The sequence below is a fragment of the Calonectris borealis genome, chromosome 4 (genome assembly GCF_964195595.1).
Source record: "Calonectris borealis chromosome 4, bCalBor7.hap1.2, whole genome shotgun sequence".
In the NCBI taxonomy this organism is placed as follows: Eukaryota; Metazoa; Chordata; class Aves; order Procellariiformes; family Procellariidae; genus Calonectris; species Calonectris borealis.
In genome coordinates, this window is record NC_134315.1 from 7,426,876 (window position 1) to 7,442,132 (window position 15,257).

Sequence of the window (15,257 nt, forward strand, 5' to 3'; positions counted from 1 at the left end):
CGGTTGAAAGTACTAATACTTGTCACTTCTCACGTCCTAGGTGCTTTACAGACATTGGCAAAAATTCACCTAGACTGTGGTGTGAACTCTGCTGCAAGTCGGTGATGATAAGCTCCGTGCTACTTTTGCGAAAGCCTGGAGTAACCCAGGGGGGGCTCTGCCACTTGAATGGGGAGAGCCTCTCCTAAGAGAGCCATAATTCAATGGTGTAGTAGTGGGAAATAGCCTTAAAAGAGACCTCTTCTGTCAAAAATGCATTTTCCTGATTCTGTATAGCTGTTACTAGTTCAGTTTAAAGCCTCATTGGTCCAAATGTGTGTCATCACCCTTGTTTTAGATAAATGTGGTGGTTCAAGGTGGGCTCAAAGCCACAGAGCTCCTATTCGCACCGGCGGGTTTCAGCTTCTCTCTCCTCTGCAGTACGCGGCGATGTGAGATCGCTTTGCACAGCTCTGATCGTGTTAGTGTTCTTACTCGACATTTCCTCAATTGCTTCTGCATTTCTTGGATGTATCCAGAGCATAGGCAGAAGTATAGTGGTAGGAGAGCAGAATAGGAGCAAGAGCTGCTGGGAGTCCTGCAGAGAAAATGCGTCTGTGAGTTCCCAGACAGGCTCTGTGGGCTGCTGGTGACATACCCACAACCCTGGGTATCTACACAGGGGCCTGTTAGGAAACTGCAGTTACCATTGCTGTGATGGTTTGTAGTAGGAAAGGAAATGCTGAGTGTATGATGCCCCAGGGACACGCTTCGGGTCTGATTTGACCTGCTCATTGATGTAAACTTTTATCCATTGTGAGCATTTGGTCTTAATTGATTTACAGCTGCTCATTTAATTCATACACAGATTTTTTCCCCCCTCCTTTAAAATATAAAATAACTGTATATGAAGTCTACTGAGACATGGGATTCAAACTCCAGCATTTCCTTATAATGGGAGCACGAGAGAAGTCTGTGTCCCAAGGCTCTGTGCTGGGATAGGTTTGGGAGTTTTTTCCTTCCCCCTTCCTTTCTAGTCAAATCCAGTAACTAAATATTGTCTTGCAAACAAATTGAAGTCTGCCTTTCCCTCAGTCCAGGTGCAGAAAATAAGCAGTATCCATTCCCACAGAATGTCCAGAAAGGCAGTTTTATGTGCGAAGTACCTCTCTCTGTTTGTTAAATATGATTGTATATTGGTGTAAACGATGCCATTGCAAACGGGCTAGTGTGGTCTCATTTGTTGGGATCAGGAGATTGTTTTGCCGTGTGAACAGCATTGGCGCGATAGAGAGGTGCTGCCCACAACCAAAGGGCCCGTCCATTAAAAAGCACACTGACATATCAGGGGGGCTGTATAAAAAGCCACAAAAATGGTGACGGGATGAAGATAGGGCCTTAAAGAAAGAGATTTAAAGAACTCCAGCTGTAAACCTTATCAACAGGTAGATTGAGAGGTGACTTAATTGCAGTGTGCAAGTACGTCATGGGCGGAAGATACAGGATATTAAACAGCTCTTTAATTTAGGAAAAGAAAGGCATAAGCTGATATGAGAGCTAAAAGGTGAGTCTGGACAAAAGCAAGGTAAAAACTAGCCAGTGGAGGTGAAAAACCCCTGGGACAAACTACCGAGGGAAAGAATGGATTTTCCATCTGTTGATGTCTTCAGCTTATTTCTGGAAGCTTTTCTGGGAAACGTTTTCACCAAATACAGCAGCACTGACTAGACGGGAATTCAGATTAGATGTTCAAACAGTCCCTACTTGCTTTAAAGTCTATACATCTTCTTGTCACATAGGAGTGTGAGACAGGGGACATAGCTCTGGAGGGAGGCTTGGCAGACCTGGCACATTTCCAGTCTGATACTGGTGTATTTTATAAACTTGGGGAAATCAACTTTGAATGGTCATCTAAAAAGTCATCCAAGACGAAATATTCATCCTGTATTTGGAAGGTTAAACACTAAAACAAATGGTCTGGTTTCATTGTTGCTCAGCAGAAGTGAGAGCTGCACATTCTTTGCCTCTTTATTATCCTGAAATAAGGATAATTATTTATATACTGAAACAAAATTTGGATGCTCAACATTTTTATAGTCAATTAGATAGCATATCTTCCTTTCGCTGTATGGAACTGGCAATATCTGAGCTTATCCCACGCATTGTGAAGTAATAAATTGTAAAAGTCATGCCTACTATTTCATTTTGGAAGCAAACCAATAACTCTTTCTTGCAGTAAGTTGTTGTCTGTACGAAACTCGGCACAGGCTGTGGCAGCTTTATTGTGCAGCCATGCAACATTCCTAGCAGTAATATATGTGTGTGTATAGGGCGGGCGGGAGGTAATTGTTCCACTGACAGAAAAGATATAGACAGATGCACAGAAGCATTCTGGAACAAAAATGGGGCTGCATCCACTGAAACAACAGATGCTGCCTTGTGAAAATATTTTTTCCATTATAGCTCCAATGTCATCTCCCACTTATCTCTCAGAAGTGCAGAAGGAGCTCATTTCAAGGGTACCTATTCTTGCCAGTGGCATTCCTCCTGCCTCGCAGCCTCAAAAAAGGGAATGGGTTTTTAACAGGCATCATGGTGGGGGGACCATTTGTCTGCGATTAGGCCCGAGAAAGGAAAGAAACTTTTGTCCGAGTGAAAGGGAAGCTTGTAGTTCATTAAGCGGTGGAGGGATTAGCCATGTCGAGGGCTCTGTTCTGAAAAAGTGCTGGAGAGGGCCCGGGGAGGGGAGGTCTCTCTGTAAGAACTTTCTTCCTTTTCTCTTCTATTCTGCAGGTCTTTAATGGCTTCCCCGCAGTGGGGCACGGCGTAAGTAGGGGATCCTGGTCTTATTAGCGGGCTTTTGGTCCCCCACCTCCCTCCAGCCCAGCATCTCTTTATCATTCTGCCAGTTCATTACGGGCCCCGGCCAAGACTTCACCGGCTTGGGACTAAGCTAAAGAGAGAGAAAGAAAAGGGGGTGGGGGGAGGGAAGAGGACGCAAAGCAATTAATTTGGGAGCATTCAGGCTTGAGAATGTAGGCCACTCCAGAAGAAACGGTCCCCCCAAAGAAAAGAGAAAATACGAACCTTTAACAATGTTTTCTTTCAAGGTTTTGGCTACTGTTGCATAAAACCCTCCAGAGCTTTGATTTTTTCCAGTTTTAATTTGCCCGCACTGAGGAGTTTCTCCATAGAAATGTTTCCCTTCCTTAGGAGCTTTCAGATTTCCCCTCGATTCCCAAATTCTCCTGCTTTGGAGGCAGAGAAGATTTTTTTTTCTTTAGGTATCAACAGTCCTTTGGGGCCAAAACATGAAGTTTGTGTGCAGCTAAATTCCCTCCGTCCTTGCCGGAAACCTCAGTTGAGTATCGGCCAGTATAACAGGCAAGACAAGGCTCCAGGATTTGCCTCCTGCTGCTCCTATGGAACATTCCTTTTGCAACCAAAATAGTTCTTGTTCTTTCAGGGGAGTACGATCAAATGCAGAACCACTGCAGGTTTAGCTGGCACAGAGAGCCGTCCGGGGAGCCCGCTTCGCTTCCCTTGCGCTAACGCTTGGAAATTCTGGAAAGGGTATTGTGGCATAAATTTGTTTTTAGACACCGATTCTGGAGTGCAAACCTCTCTTTCCAGAGGTCTGAGCTCACCACTCATTCCTCATCTGGACTGAGAGCTCGGGAATAAGGCTATCGCCATGGGGCTGATGGCAAAACAGTTATTCCGGAACCAACTCCAAGCACAGATGCTCTCAGAGCTATTTCCTCTGGAGCAGTGGGAGTTTTGGTGGGCCTGGAGGTCCGGTCTCACTGCCTCACCATGCCAGCCTGCATACATAAAGGCATTCAAATCATTTAGCTTAATGAAAGAGCCACAAATGAGTAAAACAAAAAATACGCTGGACTAGGAGCAAAAAACCCATCAAGTTACAAGTTCCAGTTGTTTATTTTCACCCCCTTGTGATTTCCTGGCCAGTAAAGGCACACCGGTGTGCACACCTCTATGGGTAAGTGGATATATGGCTACGCATTAGTTTAGACATTTTTCAAAAATATTTGGATGGAGGGAGGTGGGTTGAAGATAAGGGAGTCTGAGATGAGAGTGTTGCACCTCCTGTAAAACCAGCCATGTGCTTCTCTGGGCTTGCATTTCTCTGCTAGCTGCATTCACCACATCACTGAAATACTCAGCATATGCTGCATTTCCACTAGAGATGAGCCACAGCTGAAAACTCGCATGCCAGTTTGACTAAAGAAATCTGCGCTCATTTTTTGCTGCGTTGTCTCCTAGTTCTGGGTGCCAACGCGTTTGCTGTAATCTGGCTTCTTCAAAATGCATCTCCCCATTTGCTTATGATCTAACGTGGTGTAGAAGAACAGTGTTCACAAATCAGTGCAGGAACTCTCTGTTACTAGGAGAAATCACAATTCAAATATTTATTTTACAAAAATCCCACGGTAACACGCTGACATTTGATTGCAGACAAATGTAAAGGTGTGTCGAATCAAGGAGGGGTGCAAACACAGGCTGGGAAAGGGCATCTGCACTATATTGGCATAGCTTAAGTGTATGAGATGGGATGAATCTAGGATGATCATGAGATCATTAGACTCCTAACGAGAGATGAGAGGAAGCCTGGAAAGGTTGGGTCATCGACCACCTCACTGACATCTTGTTCTGTCAAACACAAGCAGCTTTTTGTCACACCTAGAAGGCTGCAGAAAGACTCAGTTGCCTTAAGAAGAGATTGAGATGAACTGATTTTGCTACTTCATGCTGCCTTTCGTGCCCTGCCACAGTGCTTCTGGGGTCTCCTGGCCCATTCGGGGCCCTGCATCTTTGGGAAATGACCTTTTCCAGTGCTGGGAAGGGCAGCAGCGATGATTTGCTTTGCAGTGACCTGTGGTTAGCAATATGGGTGCCAAATTCTTCGCTCAGGCATTTTTTTAGCAGCCGAGTCGCCCGTTTCTATCTGAGGGCAGGATTTAGGCATGTAAACTGAGTGTGTTATCAGGAATGCTATCTTCACTCCTTTTCTTTATTTCCCTTTTCACTTCCTTTTTGGCCAAGGTTAATTCAGAGCTCTCATGGGTTCCCACTGGAATGACTGGAGAATGTTTCTCGATATTTTCCAAACTGGTTTCCAGCAAAGGCTGCCGGTATGAGGCACTATAAACACCAGCGCGAGGTTCGTACTGGCAATCAGCAGCTCTGACTTCCAGTATCTTACCACAGGGTGAGCCATAAAACAGGGGGTGGTGGGTAAATTGAGAATAAAATTGTGGTGGGTAGAGCTACTGGCAACATCTGCCTTTCCCATCAGTGCAAAGGCAGAGCAGCAACTTTTTTTTATTTTTAGCAACTTCATTTGCAAACATGTGATGTTCCACTGAATAAGAGGTGGTCAGTGAAATGGATGTTTTGGCAAGTGGCTTTCCTCCTGGAATCGAGTCTCGATGAAGCGAGGCTGAGCTGTGCCCTGAACCTGAGCCCGCGTCCCGTCCCGGGCTGTCCCTCCCGCACAATTCTCAGACACGTGTTCTGATTCACAGCGTGTAGGGAGAAAAGTTGGGGTTTAATTATGGATGGAGCTAATCAGTTAGATAAAATGACAGCCCACTCGGGTTTTAGCACAGAACTCATACTGCATTTTTTCAGTGATTACAAAACCCAAATCCTCTCATTTCTCTCCTCCCCACCCCCATATGTGTATTCATTGGTATTTCTGGGGTTTGGTCTGGTCCAAAAGCAAAAATGCTGAGCAGTAATAAAAATCAAGGTTAATGTACCATAATATTGAGTCAAGTGACTTGTAAAAATTCTTGCTTTAGTTTCTTTTAGTTCACACACATCAGGTTCAGAACTTTTTACAGCAAGATTTGCTATTGCAACATGCTCTTATTATGACAGCTTTTCATTTTAGAAATGTTGAGTATCTCTTTGGAAACTATTTTTAGGTTGTCTGCTCAAGTATGCTAGAGCTTTTTATTTTTGTATAATTATTGCACACATAGTTTTGTTTTAATGTTGTTTTTATTTCATGACATGGAATTTTTTTTTTTTTTGAGTGAAACTCAACCATAGAAGCCATTCGTTTGCTGATATATATATTGAAAAAGTTTGGAAACAGAAATCTTGGGACCAGAACTGAGTGCTTCTCAAGTGAATTTAGATTCAGCTAAGGCATGATTTAACTGAGGTAGTTATTTGGGATGAATTCACATGGGCAGACCCTCAGATTAATTTGTCAGATGCCCTGGGTGAGTGCTTATTTGTCAGGGTTTTATGCAAACCATAAAGAAGCAGTTAGTTAAAGTGTTGAAGCTGACTCCCTGCAGAGGGGGATGCTTTGCTCCATCCTTTTTCTGCTCCTCTGTCCCCTTCTGTTGTTTTGGGTAAATCTTCTCCATGCATCCCAGCTGCCGAATGACAAACCAGTGCAAATCACCTTGCCTATTTTTTGATCACTTATCACCTTTGATCACTTTTGATCACCTAGACAGTAATTTCCATCATTATTTCAAATTATCCAATTGCTCTGTTTCAGTTTTTCCTTCACTAAAATCTCGATATTCACAAGGCTCATTGCCACACTGTAGAGGCCAGTTTAGGAAAATATCAGCATGCCTGTGATTTTATGAGGACTCCACAGTGGAGAAATTGGATATATTTGTGTCCAAGTCAGAATGACAAGGGCTGAAATGCATGGAAACATTTTAATCTAGTATGTTAATGGTTCTTTTCCTGTATCGGTAATGTCCGTTCTCTACTCAGGCAAAAGAAATAAAATGCAAAAAAGTTATGAATAACGTCTAATTGAAAAGCCATCCCTGGTTTTAGATCTTAGAGCAGAAATTAACCATGACAGCTGCTTCTGGAAGGTATTTGTCAATGCTATTATGCCAAATTCTGAAAAATGCTGTTTTTTCCTGGGAGACTGTTATCAGGAACAGTTATGTGTTTTGCCTAAAGACTGCTGCTTCCATTGTTTTTGAACTTTACACCAGACACACTCTATCACAAAAATAATCACTCGTCTTGCGACAAAATAAACCGTTCCATTTCTTTCTTTTTTTCAATGCACCTCATTATCGACTTTGGAAGGAAGTTGAATTTATAAAAAGATAAGTCATGTAAATAAGCTGGAAGAAATCTAATGAAAGTCCTTTGTCTTCTTTGGCAAGCACAGCTCCATTAAACCGTGATTCTCCTTTGAAGCTTCAATTACCTGACTTACCAGCGCTGGTGCAGGGGAGAAATGGCTAATATTTCTGAACAATGTGCATGTGTATATGTAAGGAGAAGTTATTACCTTTTGGGCAAAAAAAAAAATCTAAGCATGTTTACAGATTGCAGTTTTATTGTTTTGGCCAGCTGCTTAGAATCACAGGACAAAATTTATCCCTGATGTGTCTCCACTCTAAGCAAGCAGAGGAGCAGGGCCAATAAATGCTGTCTCTTGAATAATTCCAGTGCAACAGCACCAGAGATGCACGTGCCCCGTTCCCTTTCTCACATGCCCGTGGGTGCATGTGGGTGCAGCTTGCACCCACTCATGTCCACCGGTGTTTGGGGCTCCAAACACTGTTTTTATTTCATGCACATCTGAAATGCCTTGCATTGCTCCCACCCTCGTGCTCCCTAGACTGTATTGCACAGCGTCCTTTTGGCGTTACTCTTTGCCACCATGTTTATGTCAGTTCTTCCCAATTAAAGGTAAATGTCAAGTTCCTCTCACCGGTTTTTGGGTATGCCTCCACCGCTGTCTTCAGTGTAACGGAGTGATGACAGATGCAATTAGACCAGATATCATGGGGCGCAGCATCCACCTAGCCATGCTGGCGTGAAAGTCTGTGTGTCTTATCATACTGTTAGAGTAAATCAGAATAACCGAGGAATCCCGAGTATTTGAGTAAATTCGCCCCTGCTGAGCTCTGTGCTGCTGCAACTAAATTTCTGCTGCCTGGAGAGCTTCCTCTAAACTCAGCCAGGCTCCAGGAATTGCCACAGAGAGGCATAAGACTTGCAAGGCAGTAAGACCTATCTGCCTTCTCCCAAACGCTTTCTTATTCTTCAGTCCAGCATTCAGCTGATGCGCCAGTGAGCTGTACACATGCAGCTTGCCACGGATTTCTTACAAATTATTTTAATCCTTCTAAAAACCCCCCATCGTTGTGGGTTGTATAAATAACCTAAAAAATGAGGGCTAAAAACATGGATTTTCTGTTCTTCATTGGAATGCTACTCTGGTGTAACTGAGAGGAGAATTTGACCTGCTGTATCCGTTTTTGCAGAGTTCAAACCGTAATTCCAGGCCAGATTCTAATCTGTGCTTCTCGCTCATATTTCACTGAAGCTCTCAAAAAATACACATGCTGTGGACTGAAGTGCAGCGTTGCAGGCAGTGAGTGACTATTATCTGGCCTGAAGGGTCTTCTGGAAATAAAAAAAAAAAAGATAGCGATCAAATTGCTGAAGTGAACAACTGATGGGTGTTTTAAGTCTTTAATTTGTTTTCCTTTGCTTGGAAAAGCAGACCACGTTTGTCTTTAGAGCAAAAGGCGGTTATTGATAGTGCTACTTAAGCGAGCAAAATAAAATGCTTGCAATGACAGTTATCAAAGGTTAGGTCCCTGGAGATAAAAAGCTTTTGTGTGCATGTGCACTCCAAACCAAATCTTTCTATGGGCCTACATAAAGTATACAACAATGTGCTTCCCTTCTGAACTTTTTTGGGACATGGTATGGAAAGACTGTAGCAGTCTTCATGAAGTCAAATCCCAGATGGGTATTGGTTTCAAAGGGAACGATGACTAGCCAGTATGTTAAATATTTTAATTCAGTAAAGCCTCCTGTTCTCCTTGATGTTTGCTAAAGTTACGTTCAGCAGCTGTAGAGGAGAATGTGCACAAGAAACCGAAGGAGAAGCCTGTGTCCTCTCCTCTTGCCTAACCAATAAATTTTAGCACTGAGTAGGCAGGCACAAACCCTCCTCACCTTGGCCCGAGGGGTTGGGAGACGAGCAGTGAGGGGTTTAGATGGAAGCGGAGCCGCAAGCAGCTGGACCAGGTGCCACTGGTGCTCTGAAATGTCACTTTAAAGGCTATTAACATAGTGAAGGCTTTTGAAGGCTACTGAACTGTTTGTAGCATAATCCTTCCACTTTTCTCCTGGAGCACTCTGCATGTTGTGCTAATAGACACTCGTGCAGATGAAGGCCACCATGCCCATAGCTCTGGAGAGAAAAATTGCAATAGATGCTTTAACGGCACATAGTTGCAGATAATTACTGTTTGTGCTGTAAGTCTGATACAGGCAGGCAGTCGGGTCTGACTTGTCCCATTTTTAGGTAGATTTGAATTTTCCCAGACTCCAGAGTTACCTGGATGTGGGCAGAACTTCTTGAAAGATAAGAAATTATTAATGGTAAGGGCAACGGGTTTTTTGGGGGAAGGTTTGTCTTGAACTTCTTCACATTGCCAATATGTTCTGCAGTATTAGAGGACAATCCTTTCTGCAATATTAGAAAGTTGTTTGCAAACAATTTTTGGAGAAAGGGACTGCTTTTGCAGTCAGCCAATACAACAGCCTTTCCTCTTTTGGGTTCTTTTGCTTTCTTCTGCTATTTTTTGGCTTCTGTAGAGTTTCTCTGATCTTGCCTTGCTTGAACTGTGAATCAGAGTCCTTAGACCTGCTAGATTATCCCAGCGGATTTAAGGCAAGTCTTGATACGTAGCTGATTTCTCACTGATGCCCCACTTCTCTCTGAGCGCTCACTTGGCTCTGGGCTGCCCTGCTTGGCTGGACTGGAGTGAAGGAGGCAGGTATCTACTTCTCATGCTGAGTATGCAACAGTTGAGACATAAGAAAAAGAAACCTCTTTTCTATCCTGCTATTTGTGAGCCTGGTTTTGCTCCTGAAAATGTTCTCAGCTGTGACTTTGCACTACAGGTTCTGTAAGTTATGAGGCATTTAGCTCATTTTCCAAGAGCATCTCCTTTGCTTTTCACAGAGTGAAGCTCAAATGTGTCATTATGCACTATACTGCATCTGGTTAAATCAGTTTCTTCTTAACGGCAATTTTTTCAGTGCTGAGTATTTGATCAGCTTGTTTCTTTTCATTGTAATTTATTGCCAGTTATGTTTTCCTTGCTTAGAAGCAGTAATGTATGACATAAAAGCCAGCTCTCCCCTCCCTCCCGGGCTACACTTGTCAACTGTGTTCACTCATAGCTGCTGCCATTTTAATAACCGGTTCCGGCTCTTAGATCTTGAGGGTGTATGATTAAAAAATCCAACAGCCAAGACCTGCAGTGAAATGCAGTGATCTTGCTGGAGAAGGCAACCCTTCGACTTACCTTTCACCTTAGGGAAATGGCAAAGGTGGGAGGTATTACGCTAGTTGTCCAGTCCCTCTCCTTGCATATAGTAAGGCTGTCTAGACAATTAAATTCTCACCTTTCTGAGACTAGTTGATGCCTGCTCAGTTCCAATCAAACATCAGTTCATCTCTTCCCACTGGAACCTCGCCTCCTTGTCTCTGTTTCAGGATTGTCACCCTTTTATCAGGCAAATTGCCCATGCTGGACAACTGTCCACCATTCCCACAGGGGATATTTATTGCTGAAGGCAAAGTACTTGTCATTTCCTCAGCTCTGGTACACAAGAGGGTTGGATAGAGTCCTGGGAAATATGCTTTGTGGCCATGGCAAAGATGAGTGACTTGTTTTAACAAATCACAAGCCCAAAGAAGCACTTAGGGGCTGGTGGTGTTTCTCTTATCTGGAGTAGTCCCTTTCCCAGTAGCACATGGGAACTCACCTGTGTCCTGTCTGATTTGTGGATGATGTTGGAAGCTTGTCCTTTGCTTAGATGACTGAAGCACAAAACAATGTCTACTTATCTACTGTGTGCAGACAAGCAATAACATATTTTGAAAAAATAGTTTCCTTTTAAAGCAACAGTTGTAATAACCGTGTTCCCTAAGAATAAGATCTTTCTGGCACAAATTGCCAGTGGGGCCATTGACTGTGTGTACAGATCAGGATTTATCATAAGGCCTACTACTTGTTAAGCTCAAAAACCCCCAAGGTGTAGATCAAACCAGGTATCAAAGAACTCACACAAATAACCTACATAACATATGTTCTCCTAAGGCAACGTTACTAAACAGGTGGTTTTGCATCTTTCACTGCCGCTCTTTGCATCGCTGCTGCTAAGTAGGTATTTCACCTTCCCGTCCAGTAATACTCCTGTGCAGCTATGGTGTGATTTAGATTTGGTTTCAGGCAGAAACTTTGAAGGGTGAAGGTGGTAATTTTATCCAGGCTTTTTGCCTAAGTAATTTGTATTGTTCTTTTTACTGGGACCTTCTACAGCTTGTGCTTTCCGTTGCTTTTTTCTTTTTTTTTTTTCCCTGTGGCATTGTTTCAGTCTTGTTGTTATAGTCCCTGAATGTATGATGGAGAACAGTTCAGCCCTTCAGGGAGATGCTATTGGAGAACAGTTTCAGGTTGTTGGGTCTTTCAGTGTTGTTCACATCCGTCCCTAAACATGAATGTTATTCATTCATTCAACTTTGAAGCCAATGAAACATTTTAATTGGCTTTAGTGTGCTTTGATCAGGCCTGTGATAGTTGTATAAGGTTGCCGTCATGCTGTACAGGTTGTTAAAAGGAGTTTGTATTTAGCCTTTCCTCTAAAGGAATACCAACGTTGCTCTTAGTTATCACTAACTCCTTGTAGTAGGGTCCTGTTGCACAACTGGTTGTGGACAGTTGAGCAACCCTTGCCCAAAGAATACGTAATCTTAGTAACAGCAGAAAAGGCAGAATTAATATTACCATGGGTTAAAATTTGAGGCAGTAAGAGGAGTAAGTAACTTGGTCATTTTTACTCAGAGGCATTGGGCAGAGCTGAGAAGCCATCAGCTCCTCTGTGCCTTATACCTATGCCTTATCCTTCCACCAGTTGTTGTTCTTGAACACAACACACCAGCTACTCCCATTTCAGGCCAGTGGAAACAGTGTGTGTATCTGAAAGCAGAGTCTGGCCTTTCGCGTAGGAATCAATTTGGCCATTGCTATGGAGCAACCACAGAGAAGCTGTTTAACAGTACAAAACCCACATTGTATATGAGATTAGGACAGGAAATATGGGATTGCAAGTTGAAACTGCATGGTAAATTTAAGTGAGTTATACACACTGACTAAAACAACATGCCTGTCTCGCTGTGTCTATGCTTGTACCAGAGGGGCTCACAATTTGGCTGTATTTATCCTCATATTACTCCCAGTTGGTGGGAAGCTATTGCTCCCAGTTTCACAGATGAGGTCCTGGGCCATCAGCAGGGAATGTCACCTCCCTGGTGGTAGAGTCGAGCCTAGAGCCTGGCTAGTGTCATGCCGTCTGCTCCGCTTTTCCCCTTTGAAGGTGAGGAAGGGGAAGGGGCTTTGATAGCTTTGAGATAACAGCTCCCTGAAAGTCTCCTCTGAGAGATGTCTCCTGCACAATGGTCATATGGTGAGTTTATCTATGGAGATGGGTATGTGCTCCCCAGCTTTACTGTCTCCAAATTAGCTTTTTAACATTTTTTTTTTTAAATCAGTACCTAAAAATGCTTTTTCACTTTTATATGCTTTTCCTTTTTAAAAAAGGTTAATGGAAAAAAAAATCTGCTTTCAGAGATCTTTTTTTCTTTTGATAAGATTAACCCGTTGTTTATGAAGCAGAAAACAACGTAATTTTTCCATTGAGCAAGCAAAACCACAATTACTGTAATGAATAATGAGTAATTAACCCTTCTTGTCTGGAGGAGATAACACATAAGACCCACTGCACTACTTTCCCTGTGGAATAAAGTAGTGATGTTAATCCAAGCCAAATATTGAAGTTTTACAATCAGTTGCATTATTATTGGAGTTGTAGCATTTTTATAGCCAGAGCAGAAGGCTTCTGAAATTAAGGTGATATTTAATCTTCTTAAGACTGCTGGGCACCAACTAACCACTCATGCTATAGAAAGGAGATAGCTGCCTTCTGCTCTGCTTTATACAGAATTAATGTCACACCTTGGTTCCTGGGAAGTTTCCAAAGCAGTTTTCACTTGGAATATCTGGTCACTTGAGTAACATGTGGCTTAGAAAGAAAATAGAAACAATTTTCTGCTTCATTTAAAACATAATCCTAAATTCTGCCAACTTCAGCCTGGCAATTCAATGGAAAGGTCGCAATATGGGGCTTTGTGATTGAATGTCATGTTATGAAATCTGGTGTACTGACAGTGTGGTTGTATTAGCTCTTGCTTGTGAAGGGGCAACGTGGTGCATCACCTTCTAGACAGCTTCTCTGGAGAGCTGTCCTAGCTGCAGGTCGGGCAGTTGACCTTGACTAGGCTATCCTTCGGTGTCTATGAACTTTAGGTAGACTGGGCCAGGACAATGTGGACAAGTCTGAACGGAGCAATGGAAATCTGCCTGCTGAGCTGAACGAACTGGGTTGTGCAGGAGGGCCAGCTCTCTCTGTTATGAGAAGGTCTTGCGGAAGAGAATTCTTGCAGTTTGAAATGCTGACAAATTACGGTTACACTAGCCAGAAGTCAAATTAAGGAAGATTCATGTGGAGGCTGATATAGTTTTCCAACGGTATAATTTCTGAGTGCTCAAAGAGCAAAGCCAGCACAGTTAAACCCTGCTTTCCTGCTGTGTTATCTCAAAGGGGACTTGCCAAATCACCCTGACTTGCCTCCCTCTACATGGGACTGTAAGGGAGCACATGGGAGTCAGCTGGGGCTGCTGTTGATACAGGTTTCAGGGCATATAGGTAGTGAGGTCTCTAGCCCTTGGAAATGCATCAGACAGCAGATCTTAGTCCAGGAGTTTACTGTAAAAGCAGTGACTAATCTCTACCCAGATGTGGTTGGTTTGGAAGTACATGGGAATATGTAATCAGACTTCCTTGCAACAGGCTGGTGATTATTCAGTGAGATATTGGGCCAGTTCATTACATGTCGCGCTGATACGGGAAAGTCCTGATTGCCTTGAGCACTCAGAGATCCAGTGACTTCAGCAGGGAGAGGTAGTATCTCAAGCCTATTTTTCCTTATAGAAACCCCAGCCACAGATATGATCCAAAAACCCATGCTCTTGCTAGATTCTGAAGAGTTTACCTCTTTTTTTGAACAGGAGTGGATCTGCCGTTTCATCTTTTTCAGAGTTTCATAGTTAGTCTACATAGTTCTATGATGTAGACTTCCTACATCATATTGTTTAGCACAAGGATTTTTTTTTTCAGCTTGTGGATCCTCAGCATTTCCAGCAGAAATACAGACAAAACTATATCAAATCATTGCAAATGCATGGCTACTGCTGTTTGGCTTATCCTCCTCAGTTACCTTCCCTGGGCCTTCAGAAGCGGTCACGGATATGCAGTCCACAGGTTGAAAACCTGCGCCACATCACAGGGTTCATCCCAGGGGCTTGCTTCTGTTCTTGGAAATTCCGGTTTTATTCAAAATATTCCTCTCCTTCGTTGCTTCTTCCTCCTTTCAGTGTGTCTTCTTTGGAGCAACCCCTCTCCAGCGTTCCTTCCATCCCACTGCCATGATGCTGCCTTTATTCCTGGTCGAATTACTGAAGCCTTTCCTCCTCCCCGCAGCATTCAGGCGTCCCAGCGCAGGGTTTACCCCAGGCTTCCCATTGCGTAGGCCTCTGTACTGCTGCCAGACGATACTTGCAGTATATGCTGCGGGTGATTCTCTCAGCCTCTGGAATGAATTATTTTATTGCTGCCAGCTTGTCAGAGAAATCAGCTTGAAAGCTGAGCCAGAGAGCAGTCCTGGGAGCGACCAATTCAAAGTGGAAGCAAGTCACCATCGAGCAAAATAAATAGGGGAATGCATCAGCTGGATAATATGAGCACTGTTTTATAAGAGAATTTCAAAAGAACCAATTAGGCTTCAACAGGGAACCAGGTCTTATATTTAAAGCTCGTAAATGTACAAATCATGATATTCTAATTAAGCGTTGTTGTTTCCCAGGTTTTGTTTTTTAAGGGTATAGTTTTCTGTTTAACTGCTGTTCTTGTAAAGATTTGGCATGGTCTGGGACATTTTTCTCTTCTTGGTTACCTCACAAGGAATTTGCATTCCCGCTCTGTGCCTGCGCTTTGGTGTGCATGCTGCCACTGAAAAGGCTGTGAGCCATAAATAAAAGAACAATATGACCACAAGTACCCCCTGCAGAGGAAGAAGAAAGACATGAGTAAAATAATATGCCAGAGAA

The 15,257-nt window shown here is 43.2% G+C and overlaps 1 protein-coding gene across 1 annotated transcript in view; it reads left to right on the plus strand.

Moving 5' to 3' along the window:
• FGFRL1 (fibroblast growth factor receptor like 1) overlaps positions 1-15,257 on the plus strand; it is a 176,220-nt gene that overhangs the window by 131,637 nt on the left and 29,326 nt on the right. The gene's annotated exons all lie outside the window — the stretch shown is intronic.